Here is an 18,821-nt window from a genome sequence, read left to right on the forward strand (position 1 = left end):
CAGCGTTAGTCCCTTGAGTTCCACAGCAGGACTCTGAGGTCTGGAGAACAGAGGGTGGAAAGTGGATCAGTGCAGTGTATGGAGCACCGTAAGAAAGGTTTGCTGGGCTGTGGATCACTGTAGTCATTAGCCATATGGGGTATCTGCATGTGAATTAAATCAATCATGTCCAACATTCAATTCCTCTGTGTCAGTCACGTTTCAAATGTTTTAGAGCCACATGTGGCCGGTGGTTTCCACCTGGGACAGCAGAGACAGAGAACATTTCCATAGTCCAGAGGGAGCAGAGAGTGAGTGCTATCACCCTGTCAGCCACATGGCTTCTCCAGCAGTGACTTAGCCCTGCCATTGCAGCAGGAAAGCAGCCAGAGAGCATGTGTGCCTGAGTGAGTGCCTGTGTGCAGCCAGCATCTGTGTACACAGACCACAGCCAGCCTGGGGCCATGGGCCAGCTTTCCTAGTTTTGATCTCCAGGGAGGTATTGAGTAGGAAATGAGAATGGGAAGCAAAAAGGTCAGGGTGAGTTGTAAGGGCTGAGATGCAGGAGAATAGGACTTGCGAGAGCACAGCATCTTAGCGGCTGAAAAGAGACAGAAAATTTGGGGCTTCCCTAGAAGGCTGAGAGTGTGGGAGCCCTCAAGGAGCTCATAGGGGCTGTGTTGGAAAGACGAGAGAACCACAGTGGTCCCAGAGGGAAATGATAAGGCTGCACTAGAACTGTGCAGGTTGTGTAGTATCAACATATACAGCAACCCTCAGGTTGGGCTTGGACCTCAAACTGCTTCTTTCTGCACACCCCTTCCACTCTCCCAGGTTGCCTTGCTGTATGAACAAAATGATGGCCTGTATTCATCTGGGTTTTGATGGCTGCTCACTGCTTCCCGTGAGTTCTCCTGTGGTTCCATACCAGTCCTGCTCTTCATCCCTGTGAAACTCAGAGAACCAAGGACAGTGGGAGACTGAGAGTCAGGCCCAGACTAACCTTTCTTTCTCTGGAAGTTATGAAGGAACATACCGGGCACTTCTGGGTGCATACAACTTGTCGGACCTAACAGGAACACAGTTCATCCTGGGTCAATCATACATCATGCACGAAGGTTATGATTATGATAATGCATCAAGTTGGTGAGTGAGCTCCCAGCCTTGGACCAGACTCCTGTGTCCTTCCCTCCATGACCACAGTTCATCTAGGGGACTCCCATGGACAGTGGGGAGTGTGAGCAGCCTGGCCCAGCTCCCACACACTGGGCAGAGCCTTGTAGACCAGCAGCAGCAACCTACCTCCATGCACAGGGGACAGCAGGCCCAGGAAGAGGCAGTAAGTCCCCCTGGGTTATTGGGTTCAGTGTCCTTGGAGTCTAGGACTCTCAGTCAAATCCAAGGTATGTTGTACTCAGCAGAGTTTCCTTCAGCACAACCTTGGTTCCTGGGTATGTGAGCAGAGAAGGAGCCCTGGACTGAGAGTCAGACTGTGGGGGTTCTTCCCTGAATGTCCTGGGACTCAGGTTTCCGCTTGTACCAGGTGATCATATAGCAGGTCCTCATGATAGCAGTGAAGGGCAGGTAGGCCCTGCTCAGTCCTCACCCACGTACACACCTCTGTCCGGGGCTCTAGTATTTTCTGGTGGTAGGATCACAGGAAGGGAAGAGCCCTCATTAAGCACTATGGATATGAGGAGCATTTTATGCAGAGCCTGACCCATCCTCACAGGCTTCTTGGGGATGTAGAGACAAGTGAGACCCAAGGGAAATGTCCAGAGTGACAGTAGGCAGAGCAGAAGTGTGGGCTGTGGAACAACAGCACTAGAGTCCCCGGGGAACCTGTGAGTAAGGTCAGAGCTCAGGCCTCAGCCAAAAACATTCTAAGAAAGCCTTGCTAGACCCCTGAAAGGTGTGCAGATTTAAATTTTTAGCTTAGTTATTTATATGTATTTGCTTGGATGGTAGGAGAGACGACGAGAGAGAGAGAGAGAGAGAGAGAGAGAGAGAGAGAGAGAGAGAGAGATTCCATCTGCTGGCTACTTACCCAGATGCATTGAGGCTGAATTTCATCCATATCCCAAGTGGGCAGCTGAAATCCATGCTTTTGATCTTGACCTGTTAACCTAGTGTGCACATTAGTAGAAAGTTAGAATGGAAAGCTGACCATGGACTTGAACCCAAGCAATGTCATATGGGTTGCAGCCTTTTAGCCATTATCACTAATTTACATCCTAATTTGCATTAGAATATCTGTGTGAAAACCAAATTTTGATGACCAAAGTTTGACAGGGACTGAAGGGGAGAGAGTTTCTGGAGACTGCTCTGAGTTAAAGCTGGATTTAGGGGCATAGGAGCAGGGAGGAGTCACCCAGAGATGAAGCCTTTGAGGAAGGGTCCGGGATGGGGCCTGGGCCAGTTGTAAGACAAGGTACTACCTGACTCTTCTCTCCCCACAGTAACGACATCGCTCTCCTCAAGCTGTCATGGAGTGCTGAGCTGACAGATGATGTGTACCCTGCCTGCCTCCTTCCAGCCGACTGCAACATTCCTGATGGAACAGAATGCTATGTCACTGGCTGGGGTTATACGTCCAGTATGTATTCACCATGGAGAATGGGAGAAAGACAGGGCCAGATGGTCAAAGCCAATGAGGCAGTGATGAATGAAGCATGCAGGATGGAGCAGGGGTGCTAGTGGGAGGAGAGTCCCCTTTGGATCTCGGGAGCTATGGGTGCTCCACCTCTGGAAACCTAATCATGCCCCAGACACACATGCATAGTTCTCTGTCCCTACAGCCAGTGGACCAGTCTCACAAATTCTACTAGAGGGCCTGGTATGTGTGTTGGATCATGAGCACTGCTCTCAGCCAGACTATTGGGGTGACACTGGGGAGGAACGCCATTTGTGTGCTGGTGACTGCAATCCTCTGCATGTAGAATAAGTCGGCGCACACTTGCATGCACGGCAAGCTGTGGGTATTTCTCTGCCTTCTCCATGGAAGTGAAGGAGCTGTCTTCTCTGCTGGCCTCAGTCAGGCTCCAGGCCAGACAGCACCTGTGGATAGTCAGCACAGCCCACACACCCTGAAAACTGTCCCAGCTCACAGGCCCCCCCTCACCTGGGACCATCACTGTCCCTCCTCCTGCTCAGGCTGCCCCATCAGCATAGCAGGGATACTCGCACCAACACCTTGAGTCACCCACTCTGGGCTCTGCAGGGATCCTCAACCACTGTGCTGTGGGAGCTGAGTCCTCCTAGGCAGCAGGGAAGGTGCTGCCAGCAGGGGGTGCTGGCGTCTCTCTTGGAGCTCCCTCTGTGCCAGGGGCTGTGCTGAGGTACTGTGTGGGTCCCTTCCTGCTCAGCAGGTATGGTAGCACAGCCCCTGCTCCTGCCCAGCTGAGGCCCTGAGGCTGGGCGAGGTGCAGCCTGGTGGGTGTGTCTGCAACCCCCAGGTCAGGGAGAATTCCTTCCAGCTGAGACATGGCTCAGCCCCCATCACAGAGTCATCACAGGATGACTCTGGAGGACCCCTCAAGTGCCCTGGAGAATATACTGAGTGGGAGGTCCATGGCATAGTCCGCTTTGGTTCTGGCCTTGGCTGCAATTACCCCAAGAATCCCACGGTGTTCACCCGAGTGTCGTGCTACATTGACTGGATTAAGGAGGTGAGTACTGAGCAGCTCTCCTATGAGGAACAGGAGACAGGGGAGGAAGGACAGTCCTGGTGCAGGGCTGCAGGGATCCTAGAAAGGCAGTGGGGGAGGAGCCTTGGGGACATTCCCTCAGGGCCCGGGATGTGCTCTGCTCTGTGTGGCCCCAGAATTCACAGACTTTGGGTGGAGCTTTGCACTTCCTTATTCAGTGAAGGTTTCTCAGTGTGTCCTCTACTTGGGTCCTAACTTGTAGAGGACAGAGGGACACATGGCTGCTTAGTGGGGGAGAGGTGAAGTGAGTAATAATGGGAGATGCATAATGAGAGCTGTGATGGGGCAAGCTGAGGGTTCAACCTCATTTGGGGAGAGGTGGTCAGAAATGGTAAACAGTGTCCATGACAGCAGCAGTGACCACCAATTAGAGACCAGTTGGACATACACCAGGGACAGTGATGGGAGCCTTGGTGGTTTAATCCCTGTTCCCATGAGGAGAGTGCTGTGATCACCACTCCCACTAGAGGAGGAAGCTGAGGCTCAGAAAGGACAGGTCTCTCTCTCAGGCCACACAGGGAATGAGTGGTCAGACTGGGAGCTGACCCCAGTTCCTTTGACTCCAGAACCTGTGATGCTAATTTGACTGTCTGTCTCTTCATTCTTTTCCAGAACACTGAGATTGATCTCAAGAAGTGGTGTAATCCTACACCCCTTTATAAAGAGTAAAGATCTCTCAGCAAGCTCCCATTTAAGTCTTTTTCCCCCATTACCTCTTCCCCTTTGGCCTGTTCCTGAGACCTGAGGGCTGTTGTGTCGAAAGAAGACCAGAGTCAGCCTCTCACACGAGGACAAGAATATCCTGGTGGCCAGGGGGTATTAGGCATCATGGGGTGACCAACCCTCGTGGATTTCCTGTGAGGAATCTCAACCCAGGACTTCCAAAGTGGACACTGAGGAAGTCCCAGGAAAACAGGACAAGCAGGTCCCCCAGGGTAGAGACCACAGAAAGCAGTGGCTTTTCCGTGCAGGTACAGCACACCGTGACACCTGCAGAGAACCTGAGCCTGCCCCCTCTCGGACCAGGGAAGGACCAGGGGTTTCTGCCTCCACTGACTAGCAGGAGAAGGAGGGCTGTGGTCATTCATTCATTCAATATCGTTCATTCTTTATTTTAGAGGAGGGACCTGAAAGGGAGGGACACCTTGGTTCTGCTCTGAAGTAATAGTTACTTAAAGATAAATGCACATGGCAGAGGCATTTGGGGAACCCTGACCTGACCATAGCATGCTTGGAGCTGGGAATCCAGAGGTGAATGGAACAGCCCAAGGAGAATCCTGACTAAAGATTGGGAAGACACACATAGGAACAGAAATATGTTCAGGTTTGGTATACGGGATACAGCACAGCAAAATTACACGGAGGTCAGATTAACATCTGTTGTTCAGGTGGAAGAAACACAAGCATTGCACAGTCCCTTTATTTGTGTTTTCCCTGAGCTCCACAGAATGTGGCCATGGTCTCTAGCAAGTGCACACGTCAGTCACTCTCAGTGTTCATGTGCTCCATTGCCCCCTTCCTGTAACAGTGATACTTTTTGCGTCTGTGGTTGGTGTTGCAGGTTGACGTGCTGCTGCCACAGTGGCTCTGATACTGGACTTCCAGCTGAAGTTCCAGCTACTCTGCTCCAATCCAGCTCCATTTTGATTGCCTTGGCTAACATGGACGATTTCAGGGGTTTGGCCATTGCCACCCATGAGGGAGGCAAGAATGGAGTCCCAGTTTTCTGACTGTTGCCTGTTCAAACCCTGGATGTTTTGGCTGCATGGGGAATAAACAAGCTGATGGAAGGGGTGTGTGTGTGTGTGTGTGTGTGTGTGTGTGTGTGTGTAATTTCTGTCTTTTCTCTGTCTCTAACTCTGGTTTCCAATGCTTAAAATAATTAAGATTTAACATATTATTTGTATATGCTTTGCATGGTGAGAATTACATCCATGTAATACGTCACTGTACCTGGGTTGGTGACTTTTCCCATCTTTTTCTGACCGATTTTCCATTCTATTTCCATAATGTAAAATACTTTACCTTCTTCATTTAGGGGAAAGTTGCAGTATTTGTATATATGTGGCTTGTTCCACGTAACACTGTATCTAGGTACCTTTGTGTTCCTGCATGTGACAGGATCTCAGACACACTGGTCTGAAGCCTGGGAGTGACAGAGTGGATGACCTCACAGCTCAGTAGAGGCACAGTGATGCTGAGTTAGTTCTTCATGTGTCTTCACCCCCTCTCCACTCCTCAGATCCAGACTTCAAACAATATAGGCCTACTAGCACCTTGTCTGTGGTGCCTGCCTCTGTTATGGGATATCCACATGACAACCCCAAGGTTGGGTGACCCTGACCAGCTGAGCAGCTTGAGGCTGTTGCCTAGAGAGGCAACATTTCTGTTTCCACCTTGTACTCAGCACTTGGTTCCAGACTCCATAGATTTTCCCTTGGAGTGGAGGAGAGCTCTTTCTTGCTCTTTTCTACTATCTGCCATCCTGCTTTTCAAGTATATACTTTAAAAAAAGAAAAGACATTAGCGGGATGCAGTAAAAATAGCCTGCTGGAATCAGGAGTTCTTGATTTCAGTCTCAGTTGTGCCCTTGAGGCTCCAAAGCTGCCACTAACTGCAAGAAAGACCAGCGCATGCAAGCCTGGCTGCAGCACTGAACTCTAACCCCACCAGGGGAAAGGCAGGAAACACTCAAAGACAAGAAGCCTCCCATGGACATGACCTGGACCTAGGTTTCTCCCAGACATGGTTGAATCTTGCTTCCAGAAGGCTTTGCCTCTGTCGCAGCGTTTCAGAGCTCAGCTGCTCTAGTCCAGCAAATCAGGCACCTTGTCTGCCCCTGGAAGCACCAAGGACAGCTCCCCAAGCTGGCTCAGGCAGGAAGGGCAGCTGGTGTCAGGTGTGCTGGGCTATTCCCACTTCTGCTTCACAAAGCCTGTATGATGTGCTACTCTTCTCTATTCCCTTGGTTTCCGTTGTTCATTCTAGTTTACTCCTGAGTTTGTTGTGGAAATGAAAACTTAGAAAACCTTCTATATATCCCCTTCCTTCCTTCACCATTTTAGAGAAACTCAAAAACAAGTTTCACTTTCTCACGCACTGCTTCCTAGAGGGTTTCATTCTTATCCATGATTGTCTTTGCGGCACATATTTATCCCAACCCATGCTTATGTGCTCAGCACAGCAGTGACTTACATGTAGTCTGATGTTAGGTGTGTTATGGCTTTATACTGAGTACATTCTTTTCTGAGTGCTTTGCTCTACCATACACTATTTTAATATAATATCAACACATGCAAGTCAAGTTCTATCAGTGTCAGTATTTGGTACTTCATTCTACAAAAACCGCATGATTCATTCATTCTGCCATTGATATGCACTTACATTTTATTTATGTTTTATTATTTCAAGCAGTAGGGAGATACTCTCTTCCATGTGAAAACATCAATTAAGTGAACACAAGAGTTCTGAGGAGAGGACTCATTGACCAGTAGTGTTCACCATTCCCTGTGATGTCACATGTTCTGATCATGAATTGGGACAGTAAAGCACTGTTTCTCAGTGGGTTGTCACTGCTGTAACTCTGGAATCCTATATGAGCTCTGGTGGCCTTTAACTTCAGATGCAACACCATGCTAATATGTCAGGGAAAGCTGGATAAAATGGCCCAGGTGGAGAACTCTATAAAGATAAAAAAAATCTGAATTGGGGTGAACAGCTTGACAGTTGGGTATATCAGCTAAATGTAGGATTTTCTGGAAGGTCACAGCCATCACTGCTCTCCTCTGTTTTGTGCTCTCTATTGGCAAAGCCCTGTGTTAGGTTCTTGGTTTGCTTGAATTTTCACAAAACTCCTACCGGGCTGTGACTAGAGTTAACGCCAAGAAAGAAACTGAGGCACATGGAGGTTAGGTCACCTGCCAAGGCCACGTCAGTTCTGATTTGCCAGAATTTGAGCCAAACCATGTGTCTGACTCTACCCAAAACAGAAGGGGGCTGGTATCATCCACCAGGGATTTGGGAGCAAGGAGATGAGGCAACTCTCCCAATGAGGGCTTCCTGTAGGATGTGCCATGCCCAGCTAGCCTAGAAGTGCCAGGCACTTGCAATTTGCAGCAGGAGGAGGCCACTTGTGTCAAGGCACAAGGACTGGCCGATGTGGCTCCCCAACCACCATGATTCACATGCAGGCCCAATCTCCCCTCCTTCCCCAGGGGCTTCCTGGCCTTTCTCTTTACAATGTCCAATCTCTCTTTTAGTCATGTGTGTTCCAAATTCTTCTGTTTTTACCTTTCTTTTTCAAAATTTTGAAAAAAAAATCATTCATTTGCAGAGAGATCTTCCATCTGCAGATCTTCCACTCATAGAAAAGCCCACTACAGCCAAGGCAGGACCAGGTAGAAGCCAGGAGACCAGGATGTGTCAGGAACCCTAATACCTGAGATATCACCTACACATTCCTTGGTGCACAGGTGTGTGGTAAATTCTTCTGGAGGAAGAGAAAACATGTATTCAAGCACACAGTCTGATTTTGGACATGAGTGTTCCAAGTGCTATCATACGTGCCAAATGCCTGCCTACCCACACCTTCCTTTTTTTGTGCCATTTCCATCTCTTTATACCCCATTCTTTCACTCATCCCTTTGTTCAGCCTGGGATTCATTCATTCATCATTTATTCACTTAACATGGACCATGTTCCATTTGTGCATTCGGAGTCTAAGAGATTTTTCCCTAAAATTTTGTCATGCATGTATCCATGACAATCCACCTCTAGAGAGAGATCCTCACCCCTGTTCTTTCACTCGGACTGAAGTGAACGTCACAGTTCTCACACGCCCCCTGCTGGTGTTAGAGGTTGTACAGTCCCTAAGCTCTAACATTCTAACATAAGGTATGGAATTTCGTTTAGGTCTTCCAGTTTGAGGTTCTTGTCAGAGAGGTTTATTGACTTGGGGTTGTGGATGTGAGGAGTATTTAATGGAGGCATCTATTCTAGGGATGTGCTCATGTGTGAGGGGAGCAAAGCAGTGAGCCTCACCTGTGCACACCAGGTGTACTAAAGACAGGTATGATAAGGTGTGCAGCAGCACCTGCTCAAGCCTGGATGTGGTGGCTCTGAGGCATTTTGACTATGGTGTCAACTCCACCCTCCCTTAGCTGGCTTCCATTTTTCACTGAGGACTCAACTAAATATTCCCCCTTTCAAATGTCATTCTCCCCAGTATCCTTCTAAGTGAGCTGTTCCTACGCCCCTCAGCTGTCACCATGCTTCATCTCCTACATAGCACCTGCCCCATGTCTGTCCAACAGCCTCTGTTGATTTCTATTGATTTGTCCTCTCCCTTCCTAGACTCATGCACCAAGGGCATGTGGATCACATATTGTGGTCAGCGGCAGCCCTCGAGCAGGTGCTCAACTAGAGTTCATAAAACATTGCACAGCAATACTTTCCTCCAGCTTCATTTTTCAAAAGCATTTTCACTGGGTATTAAATTTGAATTTAAAAATTATTTTCAGTGCTTTAAAAATGTTCATTTCCTCTTTTCTTACTTGAATTGTTTGCAATAAGTATGCTATGTGTACATTTATATATGTTCATTTTGTGTTCACCATAAAGAAATGTTACATATTTGAGGATCTACATTTACTGTGAATATATGCAAATTTTCTATAACTTATAGAGTAGAAAATAAAATATAGAAGTGAAATTAATAAAGTAATTTAAAAAATAAAATCCTTGGAAATTTCTATCTTAAGTTGTATTTTTATATGTTCACGAGGTAAATGATGAGATTTGGAGCAGGGTAGAATCTGGTCACCAGAAAAAGCAACGCAGGACTGGAAGATTAAGACTTTCAGTCCCAGACTCCAACCTCCCCAGAGGGGAGAGGGGCTAAAGATCAGGTGACCACCATGGCCAAGGAATTAATGAACTGCACCTGTGAAATGAAGAGTCCATAAAAGGTCTGCATCAGAGTGTTTCCATACAGCTGGGCATGTTGGAAGCAGCACAGAGAGTGCAAAGGACATAGACTAGATGTTCTACATCACACCCACAATATTTTTTAGCATCCTTCATAAAGTCCTTTCTACTAATGCAGTAAGCATGAAAGTTCATCTGCTTTCTGTGAGTTTTTCAGCAAATCAGTTGGGCCCAAGAAGAAGCCTGTGGAAATGTTGGCTTACAGCTGGTCACTCAGAAACGCAGACAAAACAATTTATGTTTTGCAGGGTCATCTGATAAGGGGTGCAGTCTTGTGGGTCTGAGCCCTCAATCTTTGATTTGTCTGTCTCTAGATGGACTGTCAGAATCCAATTGTAGTAAGACATCCAACTGCAGAATTGATTGCTTGTTGCTGTGTGAGGAATCCAATCTGGTGTCAGGAGCATTGTTTGTACATCAGCTGATTAATAGGAAAAGCACCTGTTTATTTATTCCTGTGTATTCAGAGTGGCTCCATGTAACTTTCATCTCACATGCTAAAGTTTTCATTTCTGGAAACAATCTGATTCTTCCTTATAAATCCATCTCTCTAATATTTTGAATATTTGGAGATAGTTATAACTGTCTTGTCTGTTGATTCTGTTAATTTTAACAACCATAGCAGTTCAGTGTCAATGTTAATTTATTGAATTTCTCTTTTTGTTAGTTCTATTTCACTATTTCTTTTCATGCTTTGTCTTTATTGATTGTATTTCAGACATTATTAGTTTCACCCCACTAAGCTTTCTTCTGAGATGAAGCTAATGACTTGCGACTTTGGGTCTTGCTTTTAATACGTGATCATCGGGACCGAGTCTAATTTGAGTATAATTCTAATTATTTCTTGTTACTAAGATAGTGGAGTATTTCATATTCCAATATCTGAGTACACAAAGGCTACTAAATTTACAACATTTTCAAAATCTGTGGGTAGAAATATAACCACTGCAATCCCTCTTTTAGAACTAGATACTGTTTCTTGTAATTACATGTTACAGTGTAATTAATGATTTTGATTAGAAGGGGGAAAAAATATCTGCCCTATTTAGAATTCCCAGTAACATAAGGTAAGTATTTCCTTTATCAATATCCTAGGCAAAGTAATAACTGGTCTTCTCTTCCTCCCTGAACATATGCTCATTTCACCACCCTCCTTACCCCCAGATCACACTTGTTGCAACTGGATGATAATTGACATTTTTATCCTTTCCTAAAGTTTTCTCTGCATTGAAGAGCTAATTTTGTCTGATTAAAGTTTAATTTTCGGGCCCGGCGGCGTGGCCTAGCGGCTTAAGTCCTCACCTTGAAAGCCCCGGAATCCAATATGGGCGCCGGTTCTAATCCCGGCAGCTCCACTTCCCATCCAGCTCCCTGCTTGTGGCCTGGGAAAGCAGTCAAGGACGGCCCAAAGCCTTGGGACCCTGCACCCGCGTGGGAGACCCGGAAGAGGTTCCAGGTTCCTGGCTTTGAATCGGCACGCACCGGCCGTTGTGGTCACTTGGGGAGTGAATAATCGGACGGAAGATCTTCCTCTCTCTCTCCTCCTCTCTGTATATCTGACTTTGTAATAAAATAAATAAATCTTTAAATATATATATAAGTTTAATCTTCGCATTACATTTATAAATAGCATTTTTGTGATTTTATTTACTGTTGTTATTTTGCTCTTGAGAAATATGACATTCATTTAATTTCTATTTACTTGAGTATCACTTTGGCAATGCTGGTCAATGTGTAGTCTAAAGAACGTATCTGTACACAAAATATGTTTTTTTTTGCAAGTTCTTTACTAAACAAGCATCAAAAGAATGTGAACAAAACTTGCAGAGCCAAAGGACAGAGCAATTTTTCTTATGCTCAATCTAATACTAAAATAATTTCCACATCTTTATAATGACACATCTTTGTTGTCATTCACACCAGTTATTAATCATTTGTTTTAGTAAACTGATTATAAAATGAGAAATGACATTTATGATAATAATAAAAAGCAAAGAGCCTAATTCTTTCCTGCTTAAGAAATATCACTTTTTCTATAATAATCCCTGGTCATGAGTCTTCATGGAGTGTTGGGCTGACAGACACGTGCTTATGGTGCCTGAGGCTGCTCCTCAGGGCTAAGCTGGAGCACTTCAAGTTACTTAGAGGGTTATGCATAAAAGGAGAAATAAGGATAAACTTGTCCAGGGAAGCTAGGCTTGGTGGAAGAAAAGATGTGGTCACCAGTATTTTTATCATAAAAAGAAACATCATTGTCCTCATAATCTAAGAAAATCACAATCTTTTGTGGGTCCTCTTTTATCAGAATAGACTGTTCTAGAAAAGTGTCTTGGAAAGAATAAGTAAGAGCCCTATATCTATCTCCCTTCTCTAAGACTCTGAATTTTTATTTTGATGTTTCTCTGATGGGGACATTTTCAACTGTATAACAATCGAAAAATGTCCAGGTTCTACTCATCAGCACCCTGAGGTCCACCTCCCCATGATATCTCCCCTTTGTAAAACATTTCTGATGTGCACAAAAGGCAAGGGCATACAAGCCTGGAGAAAATGGCCCTGGCCAGCTGAGGGTGTGAATCAGACATGCTGGGTAAGAATGAAAGCAGTCATTGTGCTGGACTGAGGCAGTGGCTTCATTCTATTCCATTCTGCATACAACACCAGGTACTGCTGAAACAGGAGATATATGTCTTTAGCTACCTGATACTGGGGTCTTGACAATACACATTAGAAAAAAGGCATTTGATGTTACATGAGCCAAAAAAGCATTAAAGTTCAGTGTCTCATATACACATATTCATTATGTATCAATGTCTGCGACAGTAGACATCCAGCCATCTTAGTACTTGTAGTCTGCGGGACTACAAATGGTAGCAGATCACACATGGTAGCAAATCACACATGGGAGAGTGTTTCTATAATACAAATTTCTATAAAATCTGTGAGCTAACATGCTCAAACATTAAATTTTTTATAATCCTTACCTAATACATCAAAATACAGAGATGATAAGAAGAAAAATCATTCCTGTGATTTCTTTTATTTAGTTTGGCTCCAAGCCTGGTCTCCGAAGCTTTATCCCTAGGAGCCTGTTTATTTTATTAAGGGGCGGCTTATGCCACAAACAGAATAGGGATTTGTATAAGATCATAACCAGTCAAAACTCAGAAATCTTGTGTCTAAATTTGTGTATGTCAGACTTTCCAGGTCAGGATAAAAATTATAAAGAAATTTTTTTCACTAACAGATTAAACCAAAGGTCAGTAGGCTAAAACCACCTACACTCAATGACAATGTCAATCAATGTTACAGCTATCTTACAGCATCTGCCCAAAGTGACAAGGGATCATGGCTGACACATAATCTGCTATTTCCATCTATGTAAGAGGAACCAATGAGAAGAAGCCACTAATCAAAGTGTGAGGCAGAACACTGACTTGCGAATACCACATGAACATCTAGAGGAGAGAAGGGAGCAGAAAGCCAGTGAGAAGCAGGCCAGGAAGACGCAGCATCTTCATCAGAGCAGAGGGAAATGTTCATCTGACACTGAACTACTCTGTAGGAGAAGGTGGCAAGACAGCCAGCAGTGGGGGAGTTCTTACAAAAAGAATCTGCTCAAAGACCTAAGTTTATAACTATTTTTCTTTGGACTAGTTTCCCCTTACAAACCTTAAGACAAACAGGACCAACTTCTCTATTTGTTGAGTTTTCCTTCTTCCTTTCCTCTTTTCTTCTGAAAACTGCTTCCTCTTTAGGTGGCTCTGGTGTCTGTCTTCCTTTCCCATGGAGTCACCTTCTCATCAGAGCTCTCTTGGAACTGAAAACCCCAAGTCAATGCTGAACAAATTAAGTCAGACCCAGAATGAGACCACTCCCATCAACCAACCCATCTTCAGTCTATTTGCATTTATTTATTTACCCCAAAGAATCAAGTGGCTTACCTCCTTTTCTCTTCATAGAACTCAAGTTCCTGTTTGCCAGCGTCCTTGCCTACTATAGACCCATCTGCATGTCACTGTCTGGATGGAGCTGGTGAATTTCTAGAAGCTTCTGGTATCCTCGGGGCAGTGACAAGCCCAGCTCTAAAGACAGTTTGCACCTTGTGGTCCTGGTGTTCAGCACCCAAGGATGCTGAATTGTGTGGGGCTGGCAAGTTTTTAACTCATCACTAAATTGGAAAAATCTTGACAAACAGGACACACCTTGCTGCCCAGATGCATTTTTTAAAATATCTCTCCCAAAATGAGTCTAAGAAGATAACCACAGCCTACCTCTTGCTGGAGTCTTCAGTTACTTTAAAAGAGAAAGTAACAAGTGCCACCCCAGGGTACTTTGAATTGGGCTTTGCCAGAGTAAGAACTGGGAAGTGTACCCTTGTTGAGAATGAAGGTCCCTTCTCTCACTTGCAGGGAACTGAAGCCACATTATTCAGAGTGAGGGAAACATCTATCTGTATGATAGTCAGATATGTGGGTCATTGCAAGGTTCAAATCACTAAGTTAATTTACTCAGAAGATAAAACCAAAATAAATGTAATTTCTTCCTCCCATACTGTAATGGACATAGGAGGGCACTTGTGGAATTATGCAGGGGAAACACAGAGTTCAGAAATGGAGGGTTTTTTGCTCCACAGACCTCAGGGCTCCTAATGCTAGGAAAGAGTGATTGTGCCAGATATAGAATGTGTTCAGAAGGAGCTTCTTTTCTCTGGAGGAAGAGGAAATAAAGGGGGAAGCCACATCCATCCTCCCAAATGTCCCAGTACCAAGGGATGGAAAACCGCCACCCTATGTCAACCCAGAGTCCTGCCGTAGTGCATGTTCTCAGGTTCTGACCAAGTGGTTTCGATAGTTCTGAAATACTGTCAATTTCACCTATTCAAGAATGAGGCAACCTTTCCAATGTCCATTAGCTGACATCGTCCACTTCAAGTCTCCATTCACCCAGATTTTTGCTGTCATCGGTTGCTGAGGTAGTTGACCAGTTTGCTCTGTTTTCTTTCCTCTGCAGTGGTACCAAATGGGCTGCCATATTCCCCATGTGCATCAGGGTCTGTGTCCACTGCTCCACTTTTTTCACTGTGGTCAGGTTGAAGGACCAGGGCCACACAACCTGAGCCCCACTGAATCCCCAAGGCTCACGAACCCAGTACCCACCTCACAGGCAGGCCTCAGGACCTGGCCCAGGCAACCCAAGCCTCATTGGATACCCCATCCCCAGGGTTCACAAACCTGGAACCTACCTCACAGGTGGCTCCCAGGACCTGGACTAGGTGGCCTAATCTCTACTGGATCACCCAGCCCCTGGGACTCACAAACCCAGCACCCACCGTTCAGGTGGACCCCAGGATCCAGGTCAGATAACATGAGCCCCACCAGATCCCTCTCCCTTGGGGCTCATGAATTCGGCACCCACTGACCTCAGGCTTGCCTCGCTCACCTCACCTCAGCATCTACTATTGTGTTGCACAGCTTTGCTCAGTCCAGGTTCTGCTGGTGTGTGCTGCAGCTAGAACAAAGTCCCATTCCCATTGTGAACTGGCTGATGTTGCAGCCTGACTTAGACCCTCTTGCAGCCTGTCCTGGCTCTCAGATTTTCCAGTGAATATTATGAACTGGCCCAGCCTGGCCTGTCCCACATGTATGCCTGACCCACATGTATGCCTGACCCACATGTATGCCAATGGGTACTGTAACCTGGCATGGTCTGAGCTAATCCTTGCCTTTGTTCTTGCGCTCACCGACAGGGACTAAACCCTGACAAAAGAGTTCTCTAAATTCCTCTATTTAATCTCCTGCCGGTGGCAGATCTTGTGCATACTAGTGGATCCTTGGCCTAGGTTGACTTTGTTCACTATTTGTCTTGGCAGGAACAGTATCCTTGCCCAACCAGCCAACAGCCTTTCCAGTTTTTAGTGTTGGGTGTTGCAACCCAGCCACACCTGGTTTATGCTCAGACACAGCTTTCATCTGGTTCAGTGGGAGTCAAGAACTAGCCCAGCCCAGGCCATTCTACACCCACCCTGGTGCTCACAAGTATCAGTGGGTGCTGGAGTGTAGCTGAATATGGTGCTCCCCAGACCCAGTCCACACCCACGCTGAGGGAGGCTGAAGCCATGTCCAGCCCAACCTGCTACCCTCAGTACAGCTCTCATGCTCACCGGTGGGCATCCCAACCCAGGTGGGGCACACCCTTAGCTCCCCACCAGGCCTGTTCCAATCCACACTTCTTCTTTTTTAACTTCTCTATTATTATTATAATTTTATGATACAGTTCCATTGGCCCAGGGATTTCCTTTACCCCCTCCTGAAGTCCACTTTCCCCCATCATTGAGTTCCCCTATATTATTACTGTAGTATATTATTTCATAAACAGCCATATAACCATCATAGCAGGGGCATGGCAGAGAGTCCGGCATTCTATTGTCAAGATACAGTAAATAGTTTCATCGGGAGTCCATCTTTGATCTGGAAGTAGAGATGCATATTGCATTGTATCCTCACATCTGGATATGGTAGTCTACATTACACACTTACTGTACAACCCCTTAAATGAAGAGCCACAAAGCAAAATCAACAACAGGAAGAAAAAGGAAATTAAAAATGCCATGAGCTTAAACAATATGCTACTGAATGACTAATGTGTCATTGAAGAAATGAAAAAGAAAATCAAGAACCTTCTTGGAGAAAATGATGTTACTGTATGTATGATCTATGAGTCATTGAAGAATTTAATGAGAAGAAAGCATTTCAAAGAGATGAAACTAACAAAAAAATCAAAATCCATGAGATATAGTTTTTACTGATCTTTGTTAGTGAAATATGTCTCCTGTAGGCAATGAATAGATGGGTTTTGTTTGTTTTAAATCCAGTCTACTAATCTAAGATGCTTGATTCATGAGTTTAAGCCATTTACATTCAGGGTTGATATGTATGGGTGGTAATTTGGGCCTGTCATTTTAGCAATAGGTTGATCATTGAGTTTGTCTTCTGTTGTTATTTTACTGGGATGTTCTTTCCATTTGCCTTTGGTTTAGGTGGGTGCTATTCCTTTTCTCTGTCAAGAGAACATCTTTAAGTATCATTTGTAGGGCAGGCTTGAAAGCAGTAATTTTTTTTTAACTTTTCTTTGCTGTGGAAGAATTTTATTTCAGTTTCAAAGACCAAGGAAAGTTTTGTTGGGTATGTTATCCTGGCCTGACAATTTTTTGCTTTTAGAATCTAGAACATGTCACTCCATGCTCTTCTGGCCTATAGATTTCCTGTGAGAGGTCTCCTGTGAGTTTCATTGGCATTCCTTTATATGTCAATTGATTTTTTTCACATGCATGTTTAAAGATCTTTTTCTTATGTCTAGTTGAAGAGAGCTTGATGATCATGTGTCTTGGTGAAGATTGCTTTTGTCAACCCTGTTGAGAGTTCTGTGCCCGTCCTGGATCTTGTTTCCCAATTCCTTTTCTAGATTAGGGAAATTTTCCCTTATTATTTTATTGGAAACTCCTTTAATCCCAAATTCTCTTTCTACACCTTCATGAGCACCCATAATTCCTATAAATAGAGCCAAACCGAAGCCATGAGCCAGGAGCCTCTTCTGGGTCTCCTACAGTGGTGCAGGGTCCCAAGGCTTTGGGCCGTCCTCCACTGCTTTCCCAGGCCACAAGCAGGGAGCTGGACAGGAAGAAGGGCCGCCAGGGTTAGAACCGGAGCCCATATGAATCCTGGCGTGTTCAACGTGAGGACTTTAACCACTACACTATCACACCAGGTCCCATTCATTCTATTTTGGAGATTCCCCACTGTACTTTTAATTTGCTCCACCTCATTCTTACTTTCTGATATATATGCTTTCATTTGATTCATTTCCTGTGTGACATATTCCTTAAATTCCTTGAACTCCTCCTGCATATGTGCTTCTTTTTGTTGATAAGAAGTTTTATAACAAGTGTTTTGAAATCGGTATCCCCCATTTTCTTAATGTCTTCCTCAGTTAACTCTGAGGTTGGCAAAGGCCTTTGCTTTTTTGCAGGGGAGTCTTCAGTAATATTCATTGTGTCTCTGTCTCTTCTTTGGCTCTTGGTCATTGTACTTCTGGTTAGCAGATTCTTCTCCTTGAGGCAGCTTTCTAAGCTGTGTCACCTACCTGTCTACAATTTGATTTTACTTTTTGCATTTGGTACCTGGTTCTTTGTAGTCACTTGTGCCACTCCCTCCAGAGTTTCAAGCCTGGGCTGTTGTGTTAGGCTTCCACCACAATCTCCGTAGCCCCAGCTCCTGGCTTACCACTTTCCACTTCCTGTGATACTGTGCTGAGGCTGCACTGTTATCTGTACAACCTTTCTCCCACTTCTGGTTGGAGCAATTCTCAGGATTAGGAAAACACATCCTATTTAGCTAGGTTGTTGGTGGTGCTTATCTTGCAGAACCTATTGGCCATTAGGTCTGAGAGCCACAAAGACCTATTTTAACTCGTACAATGCCATAGTTGGTATTATTTTCCTGTGGGACAAATGCAATGCACTGAGCTCAGTGTGTTCAGTCCCAGCTCAGCGCATGGGCAGCTCACTGTTGTCCCTGCAGTCTTAAAGTTTTTCCACACTGTACAAAATGGTACCTGATGTGCCACTATGAGTTCTTGATCTGTTGGCCATTAGGTCTGAGGGCTTCCCAGACCTGTCTTGGGTGGAAACAGTAGGATGCCACATTGTTGCAGTTCACTGAACCAGAAATGAATTTTCTCCCAGCTCAGTGTATGCACAGTACTGTCCCATAACCTTTGTGTCCCTACTTAGATGGTGCCGGATTTGGTTCTAGGGGGTGGATTGAGCTGTGAAATCCACCCTGTTCCCTAACTGCTTGTCTGGGACCTGCTGCTCTGTCTCTCCTCCTGGTAAAATCAAACAGACCAGCAGGACTGACAGTTCTTTGAGTTCACATCCTAAGCTCCCAGTGAAAGTCTCTTTCCACCTGGTTGCTGGTGGAGTTCCAGCTGCTGGTGCAGTTCAGATCACCATTTGCTGAAATTCCACTGTGGCATTGGTCACTGCAACAATACATCATTTTCTTTGCTGCTTTCTTGTGTGTGCCAGTCTCCACATACCCCTCTGCTATTGTTCTGTCTTCTCATTTTCTAGAATGTGCCCTCTTTGGT

This window comes from Ochotona princeps, chromosome 2 (assembly GCF_030435755.1).
Source record: "Ochotona princeps isolate mOchPri1 chromosome 2, mOchPri1.hap1, whole genome shotgun sequence".
NCBI classification, from domain to species: Eukaryota; Metazoa; Chordata; class Mammalia; order Lagomorpha; family Ochotonidae; genus Ochotona; species Ochotona princeps.